The 24009-nt window shown below is 42.4% G+C and overlaps 1 protein-coding gene and 1 long non-coding RNA gene across 2 annotated transcripts in view; both read right to left on the minus strand.

Moving 5' to 3' along the window:
• The window catches only part of LOC308594117 (uncharacterized protein), a 235438-nt gene that overhangs the window by 17329 nt on the left and 194100 nt on the right, over positions 1–24009 (minus strand). The window lies entirely within an intron of this gene.
• LOC308592643 lies at positions 19842–20388 on the minus strand. The gene is made up of 3 exons (XR_014010596.1): positions 20292–20388; positions 20035–20156; positions 19842–19913 (listed from the first exon to the last, which is right to left on the minus strand). It is a non-coding gene; the product is annotated as an uncharacterized lncRNA (long non-coding RNA).

The following is a 24009-nucleotide window of genomic DNA, read 5'->3' on the forward strand; positions in this document are numbered from 1 at the left end:
CATAGGCAGGCAGGCAGGAAGGAAGGAAGCAAAGCAGACAATCCTTTTGAAAAGAGAGCCATGACAACAGCAAGTGAGGCATGTGGTGGTGGTGGAAGAGTCATTGCACATTGTTGTATGATGCGGCAGACCCAAGGGAGGAGAGAGCAGCAGCAGGTCTTTCAAACTGGTGGTCCACTAAGCCAAGCTCAGCCCATCAGACATCCATGGTAGGCTGACACCATGGATTGCCTGCTTGTTTATCCAGTCCAATTGAGCAAGTGGAAAAAAGAGCACATTTGTATTAGGAAGCCTAACTTGGATACCCGGTAGGCCATGCTTGGCTTGGTGAGTCATCAGTTGTGCAGGTCCCCTGGGCTTCCCCCTGTCTAGAAATGTCTGCAGTTTTCACATGTCCGCATTGTGATACTTGTTGAACTGTGAACCACCTTGGTTCTCCATATCTACCTCATTTGCCTCCTCCAATTGCTTGTGTAGTCGAAGTAACTCAGGATAGGCCATGAAAGAGTTTATAAATCCCATATATAGTTGTAATGGATTTAGGAGTTGCTCGTGCTTAAGTTGCCGCCACTGCTGGCGAGGTTACCTGGTTAAACCCTTTCTGACTGAACAGCCTCCAGCATTGTGACTGTCTCAGTCGCTGGCAGAATCTGTCAGTGGGCGTTTCTTGAACCTTTTCCAGCATAAAAGTTGTTTGACGCCAAGTCTCCTCCTACTCTCCCTGCACGGAAGTCTTCTGCGCAGGGAGGGTGTGGGCAGCGGAGTACCCGTACTCTCTCCGCCGGTCTCCGGCGAGGAGTCTTGGAGCCTCCTCTCCGATCCCCCCATCTGCCCCCCTTCTCCACTGGTGTTACGCTGATTTCCTTCCCCAGCAGATGGGCTAACTCTCTCCCTACTGGGACCCTCTCCTGCATCCCTCTGAAGCCTTCTCTCCGCCTCTAGCTCCGATGGCAGTTCCCTGACAATAGTGATAAACGGTAGTAAGGGAACAGTAATTTGTCGACATGCATGACAGTCACGTGGGACTGTTAAAGCAGAAGAAGGCTTGAGACTGCTTTATAAACTGTCCGGCCACTCTGCAGATTGACTGATTATTACATGTATATGAAATCGCTCTTCCAAGGAGCTCAAGGTGGTGTTCATGCTTCTCCCCCTCCAGTTTATCCACACAGCAATCCTGTGAGATAGGATAGGCTGAGAGATAGTGACTGGCTCGAGTTAGGATTAGAAAACTGGTCTCTCAGTTCCTAGTCTAAACCTCTAACCAGGATGGCCCTTGTTTTCAGAGGCAGTAAGTCTCTGATCACCAGTTACTAAAATAAGAATAAGAATGCCTAGCTCGGTGTGTCTGTTTGCCACCAAACCTCACTTTCTTTGACTCCCTAAGCCTTAAAATGCCTGCGGGTCAAAATGTCCCAAGTTACTTTGGCTCCTTAGAAAGGGCTAGGCAAGCTGGAATTCAAGTCTGAGTGAAGATTAACCGGCTTCATTGTAATGCTGTACTCCAAAGAACAGGCATTATAAAAAAAGTTATGTTAGATAACATTCAGAGTTCAGACATGCTAGATAAGAGAAGAGACAGAGGATTCATCAAAATGGGACACCATTATTCCCCATCACAGACACCAGCGTTTGAACACTGCACTTTCTTTACCGCTTTAGAAAGCAAAAAAGTTAAAACCGATATATCAGCCCTGAGACACCTCAAGTAAAACATTACCATTTATCATATTTAGGGTGGTGGGTTGCTGCTGCTGCTTTTGTGTGTGTGTGTGATTACTCCTCTTTAATTGAGGTTTCAAAGGAAGCCTGCAGATTGCTGTTTAATATGGAACCCCAGTTATTTCCCAAACAATTGGTTATCAGAGATAGCCTGGACAATGATCTCTTTAAAGTCATTGAGAAATGACATGCAGTTATTGAAGCAGTCAAACACATGCATTACTGATTGACGAAATAAACTGATGCCACTGTCTAGCAAGGGAGATTCTGTACTTGGAAAGCAACAATTTACTCCTTAGCAGATGATGATGCAAAAGTGTGCCCCAAGCTACACCATGATGCTAGGAGGGTTCATGACCAGAGTGGGGAGAATTAGGATCACACCCACTAGCTGTTGGGTGATAAAACGGAGGCCAGTGCCTCCTCCCCAATGCAGCGTCGCCCGGGATTCATCACTCTGGTCTCCCGTAACGCTGATGTGACCCATATCCAAGGACATGAGCACATGACTAGCAGAAGCTCAGACTTAAGGAGTAACATCTAAGCCTAATTTATTGTGCACAAAATCAAACATAGCAGAACAAAGAAAACATGGCTTCTCTCTCTGTCTTTCTTCCTCGGAGAGAGAACTGCAAAAAACAATAGCTATACAGAACAGAAAAAGCGTATCTACCTTTCCGTTCACAAGACTCCAATAATCAGTGCTGGAATGTAAACAGACATGTGACATGTAACAATCCCACACATCTGCAGCATGGAAGGAATTGAATTCTCAACACTAGCCACACTTCCTGCACAGTGATATGTTTGGTGCCTACACCCACAAACCCAATAGCTGTGTAACTGACATCTGAGTGGAGGAGGCAGGCAACAAATGCATGCACACAGGGCCCCCAGATTGCGAGCAGGGATCCTGGACCACAGCATAGGACTCTAAAACCTAACTCACTACAGTTAACAACTGCAATTTTAATTAGTATTGTACGACAAATATTGCCCTAATGCAAATACTCTCATATTCACAAGTGAAATTCCCATTTCACAGCCAAATCATGTTGTCTCATTGGAAAGCCTCCATAGGGAGGACTTCCAGGGTGGTGCCACCGGCAATGGCGGACTCCCTCTGAACTGGAGGGACTGGCTCCGCGGTAAACAGGGTCTTCTCCGCTACGGCGAAGCGAGGACCCTTTTAAAATCACAGGCGGATGAAGCCTGTGACCGTGGGACTCGGCGGGCACCTCTAGCGCCCCCCAACCCGCTAAGGAGCCCACTAACGGGCTCCGAAGTGAGGAGGGGGAAGCGGCGCGGTACTGCGGGTCAATCGCTATTTCCGTGGAGTGAAGCCGCATAGCTGTTGCCGGAGAGCACTGCCCTTTTCCTGGGACAATTTGGACTCTAAAATAAGCACCTGTGAGTACCGAGAGTTTGAACAATTGGATATCAAACAAAGATGTGTGAGTAGGACAGAATCAGACTTTTAAAAACTTAACTTGAATTTGGTACGGAACGGAAAGGGTTAAACAGGAAGTCACCCTTCCGTTCTTTTGTTAATAGAACAAAGCAAAGGCAATTTAAACTAGAGCTTAGAAAATTGTTTTTAAAAGATTGGATTTCAACATTTTAAATTGTGAATCTTTTTTTTTTTTTGGATTGTTTGAAGTGATTTTAAAGGGAAGTAATTTTCCTCTGTGCTGACCCTGGAGGGGGGTGTCAGGACTGACGTGGAAGTTCACTGACCAAAGACAACTGCTTTTTGACAGATAGTTAAAAGAAGAGAAATTTTGCGATTCCACTGCTCCCTTTTGCATTTTAAAGGAATATATATGGACAAAGTATCTCAAAAGTATCTCAAAGTATCTCAAAAAAGGAAATTCTGTAGCAAGAATAAACATAAGTCTTCCCCCTAGGGGAAGCTTGTGAAATTGTAACTAACTCCAGGGAACCAACAGCTGTTACAGAATAACCGTGGGAACAAGTACGTGACCTTGTAGGACAATGCATTCAGAAGCCTTGTTGTGTGCTTTTTACAAAACAAATGCTCTACTGGAAGAATTACATGGATTGTACAAATGAATTTGGAAAAAGCCAGATCTGGAAAGGAAAAAGCTTGGTGTGGTTTGGAAATGGGGGTCTCAATTGACCCCCCCCCCCTATGTTGGGATGTCTGGACTTTTTAAATATGGTAATGGGCTGCGAAATGTTCGGGACTACGGGGGCTCTCAATTTTGGAGGGCCCTTGAAACATGCTTTTAAATTCCACATGGAATGCAGCGACGAATATGGAAAAGGGTCTGATCTGTCGAGAAGGGTTAAAAACATTGTCAAGTGGGAGCTACCCCGAGAAAGAGACATTGTCAAGCTGGAGTTACCATGAGCAGGGGATAAGGGAAATTACAGTTATAAATATGAAGAAGAGCCGCGGAAGGGCCATGGAAGTGACTTGAGGGCCTCGGACATAAGGCTACCAGGTTAATGGGCTAGTCTGATGAGAATAAGGACTGACAAAACCCGGAACCAGGAGGAAGGGATGTTGGAAAAAAATTGGATTTGTTTGTACCTTTCTTTTTTTATATATATTACTAGAATGTTTTATAAAGTTGATGAATGGTAGAAAAAATGTTGGAAGAAATTACCTGGCTTTAGCAAAGATGCTTAAAGAGTTATGAAAGAATATTATGATTATAAGAAGCTGGTAAGGTTAAGACTTAAGTTTTAAATTTTAAGGTTTATTCTATTATAGAAAGATAGGATCAAAATAGTCTAGGGTAATGTAATGACAGAATTTTATGAAACATGGAATGGAAAGGATTTGCTGGGATAATTAATAACTAGGATACAAAGGAAGGGAGGAGGAGGAAGTCTAAGAAAGAAGGCTATGACAGTTAAGGGTCTGAAAACAATGAATTTGTTTTTAAATGTTTTTAAAGGTTAGGGTTTTTTGTATTTTTGCCACTTTTGTTTCCTTTTTATTGAACTTTTTTTTCTTTTTTCTTCTTTTTTATACGGTGGGAAGGGGTTTGCTTTTTTCTTTTTCTTTTTACTTTGTTAATTATTTTAATTTTTTTGTATTTCCTTTTGATTTTACTTTTTTTGTTTTTTCTTTTGTAATATATTGAAAACTTTAATAAATATCATATAAAAAAAAGAAAAAGAAAAGTGTTCCATAGGGAACATAGGAATCATTGCTCCCTCTACTTCAGCAGATGTATTTGTCCACAAGACTTCATTATTGTCTACATAGACTGGCAGCAGCTTCTCCATGTCATCCTAGCCTGAGATGTACCTGGGACATTCTGCATATGAAGCTCTTCCCCCTGTGTAAGCAGAGGTGCATGTTATAAAAATGGTAAATCAACTCTATTTCTTCAGATTCAAGAATGTTATGTGTGAATATTTCAAGTAAAACTTTCACTTTTAATCATTAATCCTCACCCACCAGATCACAGAAAATGAAAATAGTAGCATCCAGATGTTTAGTAGACAAAACATAGTGCCGAGTGTCAACAACATATGAATGATACTTCATTCTGAATATTATGATCACTCCCAGTGGTTTTGTGTAGATTTTAAATGTGGATTTAAATGTGCACCTGGTCATCTAGTTAGAGCTTTGTAGATATATTATTTAAAATTTATTAGCAATCAAAACCAGGATGATCTCTGAGTAGGGATGGGTAAAATTTTTCATTTTCATTTTCTCTCAGTTTCTCATTTTTCTAATCTTAAATTCAGTTTTCTGCATTCCTACACCATTTTGTGATTTTTTAAAAAGTCTGCATGAAAATTCATCAGTGCAAATTTCTCCTAATACACACATTTTCAAATGCAATTTTGCTTAACATAAAAAGCACAATTTCCCCCTAACATCATGTATTTTTGTGTATTTTTGTATTTTGTGTATTATTTTCACTAATATATGCATTGACATTAACTTAGTACAGTGGTACCTCAGGTTATAGACGCTTCAGTTTACAGACGCTTCAGGTTACAGACTCCGCTAACCCAGAAATAGTACCTCGGGTTAAGAACTTTGCTTCAGGGTGAGAACAGAAATCGTACGGCAGCGGCATGGCGGCAGCGGGAGGCCCCATTAGCTAAAATGGTACCTCAGGTAAAGAACAGTTTCAGGTTAAGAACAGACCTCTGGAACGAATTAAGTTCTTAACCCGAGGTACCACTGTACATGAATTGTTGTATGCATCACTTGGAGGGAGAACTGCACTGCAAAATTTGTGAAGTGTGAATTTTGATGGATGGCATTTGGTTCACATGGTGTTTTAGAAAGTGAGAATTAAGTAAATTTCCCTTTAAATGTGAACTTAGTAAAAATTCTTCTCCATCCCTATTTCTGACCTACTACTGTTGAAGCACAGCTAAAACTTTTGTGTAAAAATATTTCAGTATCTACATTTCACATGACATACATCTGATGTCTGTCTCTGGATTTGTTTGTAAATGAAGAGATTTGCTGCACTCAGAAATGCCATGGAAATCAAGATGACATATCTCGCCACAAGAAGGATCAGACAAAACAGTATCTATGTTAGAAACTCAGGATCCTCATAGCTGGAGACAGTGTGCAAAGAATTTTGCTGGATTTTGAGATAAGATGCTGAACTGTCTTTCTGGGGATTTGAAGAGAAAAAAAGAAAGATATCTGAAATGGAGCAAAGATGATAAGGAAGTCTCAGGGGGAAAATAAATCAAGGTATTTTTACAGCATCGCTTTTTCAGATGAGGATAATTGCTCTTTGAAGAAGCATAGCATCCCAAGTGGATTGTGTATATTGTTTGGATGTGTAGTTAGCCAGTGACTGATATGGTTCACATGACACTGTCCGCACCATTCCAGCCAAAGGAGCAGAAGGTTGAAGTTGCCTTTAAGACACCACCAACAAAATGATCTTCCCAATAGCTGCACATCCCTGCAGTGAGGAAGCAGTGTGGAGCCATACTGGGAGGAGGCTGATCAAGCAGTCTAGGGAAGGAGGACGGAGGAGTAAACTTCTAGAATAAAATCATGCATCCTCTTACTGGTAATAATAATAAATAATAAAACGTTTTATATCCCGCCCTCCCCAGCCAAAGCCGGGCTCAGGGCGGCTAACAACAATAAAATAATACAACATTCTAAAATCATTTCATTATAAAATTAATTCAAATCAAATTGATGGTAACCATTGGGCTAGAGTTCTGTGAAGATTGCCAAAGGAGGGAGTCAGGCTGTGCCCTGGCCAAAGGCATGGTGGAACAGCTCTGTCTTGCAGGCTCTGCAGAAAGATGTCAAGTCCCGCAGGGCCCTAGTCTCTTGTGACAGAGCGTTCCACCAGATCGGAGCCACAGCCAAAAAAGACCTGGTAGAAGGATTTGGACATGTCATTCCACGGGGGACAATGGTGGCTTGCAAGAGACAAGAGAGACGAGATCTGGTGGCTCTCCCCATCCACGTGGAAACAAACTGAAGTCTAATGTTTCCCCTCTCAGAGATTTTGTTTCTAAATTATATTTGCTCAAATTATACATTGCTTCCCACTTTAAAAAAAGGCCCAAACCAATTTACAGCCAAAGCGAAGAATACAATAATAAAATCACAAGCATCATTAAAAGCAGATTTAACAGTACCATATCAATGGTGATGCTCACATGCCCAGTGTAATAGGTATGAGTTACTCGTGCGTAAACTGGTGCCTTTCTCGGTTAATTTGCCTTGTTAAACCTTTCTGACTGCACAGCCCCTTCTCATCGGGGCTGCCTCAGTCACTGGCAGAATCCGTCAGTGGGCGTTTCTTGAACCTCTTCCAACATAAAAGTTGTTTGACACCCAGTCTCCTCCTCCTCTCACTGCGCGGGAGTCTTCTGCGCAGGGAAGGCGTGGGTAGCGGAGGACCTGGGCTCTCCTCACTGATGTCCAGTGAAGAGTCCTGGAGCCCTCTCTCCAATTCCCCCGTCTGCCCCCCTTTATCCCTGGTGTTGCGCTGATTGGCTTCCCCCTCCACTGAGCTGTTTCTCCCCCTGCTGCTGGGTCCTTCGCCAGCATCATCTGGGAGCCTTCCCTTCGCCTCTCGCTCCGATGTCAGTTCCCTGACACCCAGGAAATCCAAAATGTCTTTGCCTGGTGCTGAAACAATGACAAGGTTGGTGCCAGCCTGCGACTATTTATGTTTTTGCTAACTTTACTTTCTGGCATTTTTACGCACCATATATCAGCCTTTGCCAACCTAGTGCTCTTCAGATGTTTGAAGGCAGGTTGGGGGCTGGTGAAATTTGAAGCCGAAAACATTGGCAAATGCTGGCAGGGGTGATTGGGTTACTAAAGTGAAAGCCATGACAAGATGCCTTAATAAAATGGAAGGCAAAATCAGCTTCTTAAAAGTAGTGAGGCTGAGGAGAGGGTTTTATACTGCACATTTTAAAAGAAGCAGCTAATGACATATTCCAGATTTCACTCCAGCACTCTCAGGAACTGCCAGAAAAAATCTCTCTACTTTCCCCACCTCCTCCCACCTTTCACCTCATCACACTTAGAAGTGATTGCTGGAAGTCTGACACACATCCAAGATTCAGTGCTGAAACATTCCTGAACTATTTTACCTCCCCTTAAAGAACTGCTACAAGCAACAACGCCTAAAAAATTAAGGAACCAATAAAGAATTATCATTATGTTGTAGAAAACAGTTCTGTGCTATAAAAGTTAACCACCGTCATACATAGATGCTTCTAACTTATACTCGATGGTATCTGTTTAAATTCCACCATCTATATTTAAACTGAGAGATGGCAACACTGAATAAAGATCTGCAAGACAGCTTTTAATCACCCCCCCCAAAAAAACCCCTGAGTGTTTGTCTTCCAGAAAAAACACAGTAAACTTTTTAAAAAGCCCTTTCTTTTTTTAAAAAAACAAGGTTTCTAGTATTTTAGAAAGCACTGAAAGAAACTCATATAGATAGCTTAATTTCTGAAACAAGAGATTCTGGGCCTCAAACCAGCTTGGAAGCCAGGCTTCTTAATCCTGGAAGGAAAATGGCTGTAGGTTAAGTAGTGATAAGACAGACAAATTTTCTATATGTCCGCAGGTATGAGAGAAATCCAATACTGTTCTGCTGGTTCTACAGCTCAATATTGGTTTCTTCAAACTGGTTCTGGGCAAAATTGAAATTAAGGAGCACAGCTAATTCTCCCATTGTTCCAGCCATGTGCTTATTCTGGCCATATAAAGGTAGCTGCAAGCTCCATTATAATTTTTGTTGTAATCTTCTGCCCTAAAGTAGAAAAATCATAGCAAATAAGATAACTCTCCTGGTGGTGAGGATCATCCTATCAACTTCACATGCCTGCAAATTTCTATAGAAGTGACAATAATTGAATTTAAAAGCCCACATAAATTAATATTGGACTCTTCAGGTATCCCCAGATAAAAAGAGGTGTGCCCTTGTCTGTTCACAAGATCCCTCTTCTCAGAGAAAGAATCATGCCACAGTGGCCAACCAGATACATATAGAGTGGTACCTCAAGTTAAGTACTTAATTCGTTCCAGAGGTCTGTTCTTAATCTGAAACTGTTCTTAACCTGAAGCACCACTTTAGCTAATGGGGCCTCCTACTGCTGCCGCGCTGCCGGAGCACAATTTCTGTTCTCATTCTGAAGCAAAGTTCTTAACCTGAAGCACTATTTCTGGGTTAGCGGAGTCTGTAACCTGAAGCATCTGTAAGCTGAAGCGTATGTAACCCGAGGTACCACTGTATCACATAACTAGGAGTGTGCATTGGTTCTGCCTCTAGCCCCCCTTCCATCTAATGATCCTTGCTCTCTCTCTCTCTCTGTATGTGTGCTCATATATAGAGATATATAGATTTACAGATATTTCTTTGATAGTGTCTGTATAGTTTTGTCATGGCCTTTGGCTAGTTCAGGAAAGCTTATCTACTACTACTCTCTCTTGTGTGTGTGTGTGTGTGTGTGTGACAGAGAGCGGGAGAGAGAGGAGGAGTTCTCACCATCCCAGGGAGAAGAAGATGGGTCCCTTAAAATTTGTTGGGGTGGGGGAAAGAATTCTAGTCTCCAACAATGACCCTTACAGGTAACAGAGTTAATTTTTTTTGGGGGGGGGAGTAACACTGTCCACACCCCTGTCTGTCCTGAGGAGACATTATTTTATTCCATCGCCAGCTAATCATTCCTGTTGTATTCCCCTCTCCCTCTCCTTTTTGCAGAAAAATCACTGCAGCTATCATTCTGAACTTGGGAGGCTTCACCCCATCAGAAGAGATTGCCATGCCAGCAACTTGCATCCAATCATGGCAGAAAATCAAAAAGTTATAGACTTTTCCTTTCTTCTTCTTTTTTTTAAAGCCAGACTTTTAAAACACCCTACATAAAACCTCCTAGATATATCTGCCAACAATTTGGCATCCTTAATCTACTCTGGATGGGCTCCTGTGCCTGGAAATTTCATCTGCTTCTGCGAAAAGGGGGTGGGAAGCCACAGTCCTTTTTAGATTCCACATTATAGTGCTGGGGAATACAGAGCTTTGTTTTCTACAGATCTGCTCAGAAGGCAGAGCACAGATCAAAGCAAAGAGAGAGCTAGGGATGGGTGGATCTGTCCATTTTGGTTTCTCCCAGTTTCTCGTTTTCTCCATCTTAAATTCAGTTCTCTGCACTTTTACCTCAGTTTGCTTAAAAAAAAAAAGTCTTCAGGAAAATTGATCAGCATTTTAATTTGAATTTCTCCTAACTGTATGTTGTTTTGCCTATTATACATATTTTTTTCAAAAGAGTATTCCTTAATATGATTCATTTCTCTGTGTTATTTGCATTAATATTTTCACTTTTATTCACACTTTCCCCTAGCATATGCACATTTGCACACATTTCTTGGATGAAGAGCTGCACTACAAAATTCAGAGAAGTGCAAATTTTGAAGTTTGAATATTTTTGGGGAGATGCAAGTTAGACAGGGTTGTTTTAATGTTAGCTGAATTAGATTCCCCACCATCCCTAGGGAAGACACAGAGTGAATCAGAGCCAGAAACAGATCAGAATTATTATTTTTCTTCTTTTTAATGCACACATAGAGGAAGAATCTTGGGGCACTCTCATACCTGACATCTGAGGATAAAAGATTGGATAAAATGGACCATAGTCCACAAAAACTTATGCCACAATATAACTGTTACTTTTTTAAGGTGCCACATGACACTGTTTGGCTTTATACATGGGCATGGATAAAGGCTCGTGACCAAGGAAGGAGAGCAGCCCAGAGACTACAAAGATTGGAAAGCTTGCTTAAGGCAAAAGCAGAAAGGGCACTGAAGGAAAGCTGTATTAATTTGTCTTGATCTATACAAGTGTTTCCTCTGCGGTTGTGGGGTGGGGAGAGTTGGTGACCAAGTAGTTAAAGAAGGCCTTGATTTTAATTCTACATTTGCTTAAGTTGTCCCTACAATAACATACCAGTTTTCCAAGACCTAATTTCTTAGCCGGCTGGTATACATCCCACTTTTGTTTCTGAATAAAGAGTGTTTATTCCCCAGTTCCTTTGGTGTTTATTGCAGCTTTTTGTCAGATGGTTCAACCGTATGTTCTATTAAAATATCTATACAATAACCCTGTTGCTTTTTCTAAAACTGTTCCCACCCCACCCCCTCTACCTTTGGTGTTTCTCATTCTAGGTTGGAATGTCAATCAGCCAGCAACTGTCTGACACAAGGTCTCCCCAGCTTCCTGGTGCCCTGCGTTTGTTTACCATTGCATGAATCATTATTAAGGTGTTCCTTTTTACCCCCTTAAAAAAAGAAATCCACACCAACCTTTTAATTTATTTGTTATGTCTCAAACAGCTCTCATGCCTTAAAGAAGTGAAGCGCTTAACTGCCACAACATTGATTTGATATGTGTCTAATTATATCCACCTGGACTGTTAATTCAACCACAGAGCAATCGTTTCCTGCAGCTGCCTCCCTTGTATTTGCTTTCATGCTCTTGCTCCGAAACTTTGCATTCAGCTCCTGAGGAGAATAATGTGTGGGTTGCTTTGAAGCTACTATACATTCAAGAGAGATTTGGTGGAAATTTCCCAGAACCAATTTTTGTTCATCTTTATCTAGCTAGCTAGTTTGTGTGTGGCAAGAGCTGCGTTGTCCTCTTAGCATGGGCATTGTACTTGCCGTGTTCCTGGATCTGACAGGAGGACCAGAGTGTTGGGGAAACCATTATTTTTCAAAAGCAAGGCACTCAGAACTGACACTGACACCGGGAAGGAGATACTGTTCTTAACTGCAATATATAAGAACTGCCCCGGGTGAGTGGTGGAGATGACGATGACGACTGCTGCCCATACACATCAGGTGTATGGAATTCATCCTATGGTATTTTGAGTGCCATTCTGGGTTTTCCTTGTTTGGACCTAGCATGTGCACCACATTGAATCCCATTCACAGGCTTCCTCTTGAGTTAGTTACAGCAGAGCTAATGTGCACTGAAACAATTGCTCATGTGAGCAAGGCAACAATGGACCCGCAAACTCCGCAAGGTCATGGTTCCCTCCCCATAAAAAATAATAATCTGGAAGTTGACTTCTTCATTTTCACAGAAGGAAAGCCGTGATGTTGGATGTGTTTGTGGCTTCCATGCTAACTTATCTGTATGATTAGATCACTTATGTGAAGAAGGGTTCCTGTGGGAGGTTTTAAGCACAAGTCGCCCATTACTTTTCTCAAAAGGGACTCTACCAAATTACACAGGGACATGGAAAAGAAACAGGCAACTGGCACTTCACAACTACTATATCTAGGGCAGGCTGTATATGTGTGTAGTTATAAATGAAGTACAATATTGCTAATGTGTTCACCTGATAATTAGCATAACTAGCCTGTCTTTTCCCACTTCTCCACACATATATTTTAAAAAGTGCTTTTGAGGGGTTCTGTATTACTGAGACTTAATTATTTTTTAGAAAATATATTACAGTGCATTTGCTAGTAGATCATACAGTATTACAATAAATAATTAAATGTAAGCTAAAATTGTCAAAATGAATATCACTTTGGGCTGCGGTATCTTTTCTTAATTCAGTGCATTTGTTCAATTACTAATCAGAAAGATTCATTAACTTGAAGTGGGCAAATTAACAAAGATCTGCAGAGCTACTTATTCATGCAGCTAAACCTTTGTGCTACTAAATTTAGTTGAACTACCTTTTAATGAAATAACTATCAAAAAGTAGTGTATTTCACAGTGCAATATTTAGTGAATACATAGTTTAATGATACATTCATAATCTAGCTAGTACAAAGCAATGCTTAGAACGCTGAGCTCATACTCATAAGCCCTCTCTTCAGGCATTCAGCCTGAACGTGCAAAGCAGCAGGTGTAGTGGCAAATGATGTGGTGGGATGCCACCCCACACTGGACCTCCAGTTTCTTGCATCAGTGCTGCTTCTGAGAGGTAGAGAGCGAGGGGTGAGGTGGTAGAGAGTCAGCATGGTGCAAACACATTGGCGTAAATGCTTGATTGTCTCCAGTGGATTTACACCACATCAACCTTGCCACCACCCTGCCCCATCACCTGTACCTCCCAATAAGCACCAGCAACACACCCCACTGAAGGTTAGGTGAGCATGGTGCCCTACCACATTGTCTAATTCTGGGCAAGTAGGAACACATGAGGTGAGCTATCTTTCCAACACGTCCGGTGTTGGAAATCAGTTGCATGTGTAAGAAAGCCCCCTTCAAATAAATGGCGATCATGAGTTGACTGTGTAGTGCACTTGGCCAACACACTCACAGAGGGTACAGAGCTTGTCACACATTCCTGATGGATCCTTTGTCCATTCATACAGAACTGCTGAAGAGGGCTATAGTTGCTGGGTGATCTAGATTGGTCCATTGCAAAGGGACAGTGGTATGATAGGAATGCCATTCTCCCGCAGAAAGAACAGGTTCATTTTCTGTGTGTGTGTCTGGATCCAAGCCCTCCTCTTGCATACTCAGGTTTGGTCAGAAGCACATTTTATAAACTTTGCCCAAGTTGCTAGCCACACCACTTCCTAGGAAAGATGTGTGTGGCTACTCTGCTGCATGCTCTGCTAACCTTCCAACCAGACTACTATAATGCAATCAGAATACTATTATGGGCCTAACCTTGAAGGCAGTTTATCATTTTGTTTTGGGGGCATTGGCCTTATTTTCATATGCTTCTTTATCTCTTTTTCCTTCCTTACCCACTATACCTGCAATTTCCTCTTTTGAATCCTGCTTGTGAGTTTCCCACAGGCATCTGGTTAGTCACAGTGAGCAGTGGTGGATTTTTGGGGCTCTCAAATTTCAGCAGTGCTCTGTACAATGATAAAATTTGGTGCCCCTCTCTGCCTCTTGCTCCATTCTGCAGCATTGTTTTGGTACCACCTGCAGCATAGCACCCAGTGGGACTACACCTGTTGCGCTACCCTAAAACCGCTACTGCTGTGAGAACAGGATGTTGGACTAGATGGCTGCTGCCCTAATGCAGTAAGCTATTTTTATGTTCTTCTGTTAAAAATGGAATCTCTGCCTCTTCCCTTGAGAAGCTCCACCCTCATTTCTCTGGTTGGCCAGCGTGGTGTAGTGGTTAAGAGCGGTTGTCTCGTAATCTGGTGAACTGGGTTCGTGTCTCCACTCCTCCACATGCAGCTGCTGGGTGACCTTGGGCTAGTCACACTTCTCTGAAGTCTCTCAGCCTCACTCACCTCACAGAGGGTTTGTCGTGGGGGAGGAAGGGAAAGGAGAACGTTAGCCACATTGAGACTCCTTAAGGGGAGTGAAAGGCAGAATCTCAAGTCCAAACTCCTCCTCCTCCTCCTCCTCCTCCTCCTCCTCCTCCTCCTCCTCCTCTTCTCTCATGTCGCTTTGACTGTGCATAGTAGGAGAACTGTGTTGGGCATTTCCTGTGTTAAGTAAATTTTCTCTTCTGTGGGGTAAAGAGCTGGGATGTAGCCAAGCAGTGTGAAGGCAACTGAAATGAGGCCCAAGGTGCATGGTAGGGGTCATTGTCAGAATTGGCCCACTACCAATTTACTGTATCTGCAGCAATGATAGTGAATAGGGGGAACTTTGATTTTCACTAATTGGTATTGAAGCTTCCAGTGGGAACTCTGTTTTCTTTAAAAGCTGACCTTCCTGGCTTGTCTCAAACTTTTGCAGATTTAAAGATCCAGTGAGCTTGTCATGTAAACCGTGAAATAAGTTGAATTAAATTTCACAGGTTATTGAGCAGTTTTCAAATACTTCATATGAATGTGCCGGGAATGATTTGCTATATAATTATATCCCCTGGGATGACATTCACTCAAAATTTTGCTGATCAGTGAGAAGGTAAAATAATTGATGTAAATGTCCTGAACACATTTGTATTTTCCAAATAGCGACATATTAATAATAGGATTATTAAAAGCATGAAATGGCTAAAGCAAATGATTTGATTTATTGTAGTGGAGAAAACACATTTTATTAGATTTGATTTAATGAGGAAAAATTGAGTTCTACCATGTAAATTCCAATATGAGGTGTCAAAGTTAATTTAAATGAGTGCCATTGCACTCCACATAGGCCGCCCACAATTTAGATTGATGGGGCTCCATTGACATCAATTGAGCTAGAGTAGAATCTCAGAATAATGAACACCTCAGAACTGCAGATCATTTATAATTTGAAATGTTTTCCCTTTTGATCCCTCTGCAGCTCACTTTTCATGCCCTTTATACCTTTACCAGCTTGCTAAAGGCATGGATGGAACTTTTACAAGGCAACATCAGCCCTTGATTGGCTCAGCTGCAAGTGCCACCAATGGTAGACAAACGGAAGTCCTTTATGAATAAACACAACGTGAAATTCACCAAAAGTGGTCCCCTGTTGGGGAAATGAAGGGTTTTTCTCTTAGTAATAATCACTAAGAGTCTTTCTATTTCATCTCTTTGTGTGTGTAATCTATGCACCTTTGTTTTATGCATAACAGGATCCATTTGAGAATATCACATTCTTTGGGCACTGAAGATGCAGTACTTGGAAAAACGCGATACATTCCCCCTAACACATCTAGTGAAATAACTATATTTTTATCCATTTATTACTTATTTACTTAAATGTGATTTAACTTTTCAACAAAGAAATCTAAGGCAACAAATAAAAATGTAAAAGAAATATAAAATTTCAGAAAAATGATCAACTGAAAAGAAAGTGCAAAACCTAATCAAACCAAAGTTTAAAACCCAATAGAAACAGTATACATGGAAAGAGAGAGAGAGAGAGAAGGAAAGTGAAGCTTCCAACAATCAGGTTGCCCAATCTGCAAAGACCCTCCAGAAGAGTCATGTTTTGACCATATAGCAAAAACTAATAGGGGTGGATTTAGGTGGGCATCCCTTGGAAGGTTATTCCAAGGGTCTCATGACCCAAAATTGCACTGCATCTGGCCAAGCGACATACCACCAAATTTTAGACATTGGGAGAACACAGTTTTCGAACACCGTAAATCCAGAAGTAAATGCTTCGGTTTTCAAACATACCTCGGAAGTTGAACATGCCACGCGGCTTCCACTGAGTGCAAGATCCTGAGGCCTAGCTGTTGGGCTATTGAGCTTTAGGTTTTCAAATGTTTCAGAACTCGAACAGTCTTCTAGAATGGATTATGTTCGAAAACCAAGGTACCACTGTATATACTTCCAGAGTTAATGCTAAATACATTACCTCAGGTAAATGAGCCACCATAGCCACTAGAGGGCCATGAAAAATTGTGTCCTGGGCTTTTTGGACTCTTCCATCCATGTACACATTGGTTTTCAGATGTAATATATATTGGCATTATTTTCAGCTCTCCTACTCAGTGGTCTGAGGTTATCAGACACAGGTTAGAGCTCAACGTTGAGCCTACCAAGTGGCGATAGCAATGGTGAAGAGGACTTTCTTCACCGCCTCTGTTGCATCTGCAGAAAATAGCAGCAGGAGACTCTTTCAGGTGGTTCACAAGTAAATGGAACCGCCTTTGCTATCAGGGCCTGGTAAAGACCCCAAGATCTCCTGCAATGATTTTGCACAGTTTTTTTGCAGATAAAGTTGCTCAGATTCGGAAGGAGGTAGACTCCACCATGGGAGCAGGACTGGGGCGGGAGAGTGCCAGAGTCCTGTCTAGTTGAGTTGCATGGAATCAATTCCAGTCTGTTGCCTCCAAGGATGTGGACAGGCTGCTTGGACGAGTGAAACCAACCACCTCTCTCCTGGATCCCTGCCCATCCTGGCTAATACAAGCAAGCCAGGAAGGTCTGGGCGATGGGCTCTGTGGGGTGGTGAATGCTTCCCTCTGTGAGGGAGCCTTCCCAGACCCACTGAAAGAGGCGGTTATTAAACCGCTTTTTTTAAAAAACCCATCCTTAGACCAGGCCAATATGGCCAACTATCGCCCAGTCTCAAATCTTCCATTCTTGGGCAAGGTGATTAAGTGGGTGGTTGCTGAAGAACTCCAAGTATGCCTGGAGGATGCGGACCATTTGGATCCCTTGCAATTGGGATTCAGGCCTCATCATGGGACTGAAACTGCCTTGGTCGCGCTGCTCAATGATTTCCGGTGGGCTACGGACAAAGCTGAAAGCTGTTTCCTAGTTCTGTTCTCAGTAGCCTTTGATAACATCAACCATGACATCCTTCTGGACCGTCTAGAGGAGCTGGGAGCTAGGGCACTGTTATACAGTGGGGTACCTCAGGGTTCCGTCCTCTCCCCCACGCTTTATATGAAGCCGCTGGGAGAGATCATCGGGGGTGGAGTGGGGGGGCGGGCTAGGTGTTTACCAGTATGTGGATGATACCCAGCTCTACCTATCTTTTAAATAGGAACCAGTGAAGGCAGTGAAGGTCCTGTGTGAGTGTCTGGAGGCGGTTGGAGGATGGATGGCAGCAAACAGACTGAGGTTGAATCCTGACAAGACAGAAGTACTGTTTTGGGGGGATGGGGCGGGTGGGTGTGGATGACTCCCTGGTCCTGAATGGGGTAACTGTGCCCCTGAAGGACCAGGTGCACAGCCTGGGAGTCATTTTGGACTCACAGCTGTCCATGGAGGCACAGGTCAGTTGCCATGGAGGCTCCATCTGGTACGCAGGCTGAAACCCTCCCTGTCCGCAGACTGTCTCACAAGAGTGGTGCATGCTCTGGTTATCTCCTGCTTGGACTACGGCAATGTGCTCTACATGGGGTACCTTTGAAGGTGACCAAGAAACTATAACTAATCCATAATGCAGCAGCTAGACTGGTGAATGGGAGCAGCCGCCAAGACCACATAACACCAGTCTTGAAAGACCTACATTGGCTCCCAGTACATTTCTGAGCACAATTCAAAGCGTTGGTACTGACTTTTAAAGCCCTAAACGGTCTCGACCCAGTATACTTGAAGGAGCATCTCCACCCCCATTATCCAGCTCCAAGGGCCTTCTGGCGGTTCCCTCACTGCGAGAAGTGAGGTTACAGGGAACCAGGCAGAGGGCCTTCTCGGTTGTGGTGCCCGCCCTGTGGAACGGCTTCCCACCAGATGTCAAGGAAATGAACAACTATCTGACTTTTAGAAGACATCTGAAGGCAGCCCTGTTTAGGGAAGTTTTTAATGTCTGATGTTTTATCATATTTTAAATATTTTGATGGAAGTGGCTGAGGAAACCCAGCCAGATGGGCGGGGAATAAATAAATTATTATTATTATTATTATTATTATTATTATTATTATTAGGTGGGGCAGTGAAATAATCAATGGCACTTTTGCTTGCAAGCCTTGAAGGGTTTTTTTTTTCTTTCTGAAATACTAAATAGTATCTATAGCCCCTAATCCCATGTTTCATATTTACTAAATTTCACTATGCATAAACATGCCAGGAGCTTAGCCAATGGTATCAGGTAAATTTGGTGTTTAGTCTGGGTGAGATGAAAGTTTATTGCATTAAACTGTCCTTTCAAGCCAAAATATCGCAGATCTCACCTACTGGACTTTTCTACAAGAGTCACCTTCATGGTTGTTTGTTTTGAGCCTCACAATTTTTTGCTTAAAGAGTGTGTAGGGAAACAAGTAGCTCTGAGAGCTTTCAAAAAAATGTAGGGCTTTCTCTGTGACGGTGTTTTTCAGAGAAATTGACAGTTACTTTTCAGAGCTGTGAAAGCTTCAGAAAAATGCTATGCGTGTGTGTGTGTGTGTGTGTGTGTGTGTGTGTGTGTGAGCGCAGGATCTTGGCAGGATTATGTATACTTGTATACTATGTATATCTTGGCAGGATTATGTATACTTGTGAATACTTAACAGGAATATGTGGGGACAATTCTCAAGGTTATAAAGGAAAAAACTTGTTTGCTTTCAAACTGCATTAGTTTGTTCAACTCCTAGAATCATTGATTAAAAGAGGTTTTGTTTTGAAAAGATTGTCTCATGTCTCACTCAACAACAACCTTCACTGAGATGGAATTAACTGGATGAAAATTTTATTCCCTAAACTCATTATTTATTTAATTTTAATTAAGACCAGCGTTAAAGGGGGGGGTAGGGTATCATGGCTGTAAATAGTGCAAGATCATCATGAACAAAAAATAAAACAAAACCATGACAAAACTAATATAAAATACATCACAAATCACTAAATCAACTCAATACACCACACATAGGTGGATCAGCTGTCTGAACAGTTGAGTTTTAAACAGGTGCCTGAATGCAAATTCTGGATGTTCTGTGGGAATGCAGTCCAAAAGGCAGGTGCCACCAGACCGAATGTCCTGATTTTTGTAGACATGCTATGAATGTCAGGAGCATCTACCACTATTAAGAGTGTTTCTCCTGAGGTAACCTGGTCCTAAGTTGTTCAGGGCTGCAAGTGCCACTCTTTCAGCACAGTTGTACTGTTGAAGGTGGTACAATAAACCATAGTAATCCAATGAGCTGAATATTGAGCAATGGAGGCCTAGCTTAAACATCCATTGTTGTTTAGTTGATTAGTTGTGTCCGAGTCTTTGTGACCCCATGGACCAGAGCACACCAGGCACTCCTGTCTTCTACTGCCTCCCGCAGTTTGGTCAAACTCATGTTGGTAGCTTGGAGAACACTGTCCAACCATCTCGTCCTCTGCCGTCCCCTTCTCCTTGTGCCCTCAATCTTACCCAACATCAGAGTTTTTTCCAGAGAGTCTTCTCTTCTCATAATAATAATAATAATTTTTATTTATATCCCACCCTCCCCAGCTGAAGCCGGGCTCAGAGCGGCTAACATCAAATGTATAACACATTAACATAAAATCAGACAATCAATTAAAATACATCATGAGGTGGCCATCCATAGACATTTCTAATTTGGGGGTCACATGGTGTTCATACATATGGCTACAGTGTGCAAAACACCCCTTAACTGGCTAAGAACTAGTACAGCTGTCCTAGTACAGCTGTATCACAGTATTTTAATATTCTTTTGGAAGCCGCCCAGAGTGGCTGGGGAAACCCAGCCAGAAGGGCGGGGTATAAATAATAATAAATTATTATTATTATTATTATTATTATTATTATTATTATTATTCCACCTTATTCAAATAAGCATGTGTTACTTGAAATGTAGGGACGTGGGTGGCGCTGTGGTCTAAATCACTGAGCCGCTTGGGTTTGCCGACTGGAAGGTTGACGGTTTGAATCCCTGTGGCAGGGTGAGCTCCATTGCTCTGTCCGAGCTTCTGCCAACCTAGCAGTTTGAAAGCACACCAGTGCAAGTAGATAAATAGGTATCGCTGTGGCGGGAAGGTAAACGGCATTTCCGTGCACTCTGGTTTCCACCACGGTGTTCTGTTGTGCTAGAAGTGGTTCAGTCATTCTGGCCACGTGATCTGGAAAATTGTCTGCAAACAAACGCCAGCTACCTCAGTCGGAAAGCGAGATGAGCGCTGCAACCCCATAGTCGCTTTTGTCTGGACTTAACTGTCCCGGTGTCCTTTACCTTTGCCATTCTTTTACTTGAAACAAACCTTCAGAGTTCCATGGTGAGGAAGAAAACATAGGAGATAAACTGCTAAAACCACAAAGAATCTCAATTGCTTGGAGAAAAGCAAAAGAGGTGGACACCACAACTGACTTCTTCTGTGTGTGGTAGCTTCTCTGCATGAAGGTTGCTCCAGATGTATGTCTCGCCATATGGAGGGACAGCTTCCATGCCACACAACTTACAGCACCAAGGAGGAATTGGTTGTGCATGTAGCATGCTGTGCTGATTTGTCAGAATGGTGACTCTCTAGGAAAGTCTTGACAAGACTCTGGATTGTTGTGCTCAAGCACCAGCGAGTTGTCAAAGATTTCCTGACTCTAGCCTGCTGCACTGGGGGCTGCAGTTGCCGAGTCATGCTTGCAAGCTGCTGGGAGAATGCATTTCTTGAAAGTCGCAGCCTCTGAATGCTGATGCTTTTTGAGCTGGAAGGGTGACAGTGACTGAATATGGAGTGGTGTCAGCAGCATCCATTGACTGGATACCCGGGAAGACAAGTGTCCCTGTGAAAATTAGATGACAGTCAAGGTTTCCTCTAGAGTGCCAGAATTATTGCTCCATTCAGAGTCACTGAGTGTGCAATGTGTAGGCAGTGAAAGAGTTCACTGTAGCATGGCACACATTACATGGAGCTGCAAATAGGGTCATTCTTCTGTTTAGAGCCCCAGTGCCCAGAGTAATTAACTTCACATGCCATGGCTGAATGCTAAGGTTGAGTTCAAGAGAAGTGATGAGAAGTCCAGCCCTGAAGGGTATGGTTGCTTGAGTTCTTTATTACCGGCACAATGAAGGTAGTAATAGAGGCTTTTGTTGGCGGGGGCAGGTGTCTGCGAAAGGGGCAGGGCTGAGCATCGTTGCAAGGCTTTTGCTCCAGAAATCCATTTTCAAATGTGCATCACATTGCCTGAATCCTGCATATCTCTTCCTTCAACTTTGGCACAAAGGGCATTCGTTTTGTAATGCTAAGTAGTGTGGCTAGTCACACACACATGCACACAGAGAGCAAAGCAAAGCAAAGCAAAGCAAAGCAAAGCAAAGCAAAGCACAAAAGCACCACACCGGAGGCTTAGCAACTGGCACAGCCACATGCAGCTTATGTGCCAAAAGACCTAGGAGGGCTGTAGAGAAAAAACAACCAATGCCTCTGTCAGGCCAATGGCAAATATGGAGCATTTCACAGAACCGATCTGTGTTTCAAGAATAATGTGAGTGAAAGTTCTCTGAGCTTGCACCCACTTCTCTTTGCCAGGAGGATAGATAGCTGGCATGCTAATGCTGCAGGTGTAGGTTTTTCATAATTTGCAGCTAAGCCACCTCCCCATAAATCCTTTATTAAGGGAATCACATGGTGAACACAGTTCCTTCACTTCAAAAAGAGAGAGGAAGGTCTATTGAACAAAATTACAGACATCACTGCAGTATAATCATGTCAGTCCTCTGTATTTATGGTGTTAATGACAGCTACTAATTGCATATTTAATTTCTGAGTGGGGAGGGGAATGGAGGGGGAAAACAATTCGTATCACAGACAATGAGAAATGACTTGTTCAGGGAAGTTTTTAATGTCTGACATTTTATTATTTTTTAGATTTTGCTAGAAGCCACCCAGAGTGGCTGGGGAAACCCAGCCTGATGGGTGGGGTACAAACAATATAATAATAATAATAATAATAATAATAATAATAATAATAATAATAATAATAATAATTTTTCTTCCCACCTCCCAAAATTAATTATGTTCACTTGCTTTTATTGCATTTACTGCGGTCAAAACAACTTATTTAAAATTAACCTATTGCCATATATTCTGAGGCTAGAGATTGGACATTTGATTTTGGAGTTTACTTATGTATTACATTGTACTTTTGGGATTTCTGGTTTTGATAATCCAACCATACATATAAGGTGCTTTTGCCCATGCTGGACCTTGCAGGTCCACAAGTGTCCATGAAGACTGAACCAGCCTATAGACCTGGCCTAGGCAATTTACAAAACTACTTCACAGTAAGCACTGTAAAAATGTCCAGTTGATGTGGAGGCCACCTTATCCTCAGTTTGAATAGACACTTGCACTGACATTAGAAACTACTTTTGAACAATGTACATTATTGAAAATGTCCCACCTGACACCATCTAAAACGTCAAAGTCAGGCAGATTCTTTGGAGGCAGCTTCAGAAAGAATAATACTCCTTATCTAGGCTATATCGACAAGTGAATCAATGTTATATGAATTAACTCACTTAATGAAGCATCTTTGAACTGATGTTTTCAGAGAAGCTGATATGTGAAGTTCAGCCAAGTCTCTGCGCTTTTGCCTCCCTGCTTTTCGTCATCAGGAGATGTGTCACCTCAATGAGAAGTACTGAAGATATGCTGCTGTACGTAAAACATTAGAGACATATTGAATTACTTATAATAGAAGGTGAATTCTGTCAATTCACAGCTGTCTCCAGTTCTTAAAAATGATGGGGAATGGATCTGGGAAGTTCTATGCAAGTACAAACAGACCTCTCTGTCATTTTATTTAGAAAAAGAAGAGTGGTGATTGCGTGTGATGTTAGCTTCGTAAATCTAAAAGGAGAATGTATGACTTCATTATTGCACATTCCTATTTTCTGGATGATAAGCATCCACAATAGCAGCTTTCGGCAGCCCCTGCTCACAAAGGAAATAGTACTGCATCTTTTCCTGGAATTTATGACTTGCCAAGGAGAAAAGTAGAGTCAACTCTGCAAGCAGTACCAGTGTAAATACAGGCATCAACTTATGAGTGTTCTACTAGCGCACGACTGCATGTGTGCACAGCATCAGGAAATAATTAAACAATTACTACAGCGATGGGAAGCCTTATATGTAGCCCTCCAGGCCTCTGCATCTGGCCTTTGAAACTCTCCCTGGGCCACACCTATCCATGGCCCTGTTTTTGTCTTGCTGGAATGGGTCCTTGAAATCTGAGAGTGCCTCTTGTTTGTCTAGATGGAGTGTGGAGAGGTATGAGGCTGTGTATAAAGTAGACTACTGCTACGGTGGACCTTGGGGTCTCAAATTTCAGTAACACCTTGTGCAACACCAAAATTAAGCATCCCCACCTCTCGCACGCCATTCTTAATAATACACCTCTACCTACTGTACAAATGTAAAATTTACATTTGTTGCTCTGCCCGCTTTTGTCTCTGGCCCTGCCCAACATGTGCCCCCCCCCCGAAAGTTGTCCAGAAAAGAATGCAATCCTTAGGTGGAAAAAGCTTCTTCCTTCCCTACTGGGACA

The sequence above is a fragment of the Podarcis bocagei genome, assembly GCF_964188305.1.
Source record: "Podarcis bocagei genome assembly, chromosome: 8".
Taxonomy (NCBI): Eukaryota; Metazoa; Chordata; class Lepidosauria; order Squamata; family Lacertidae; genus Podarcis; species Podarcis bocagei.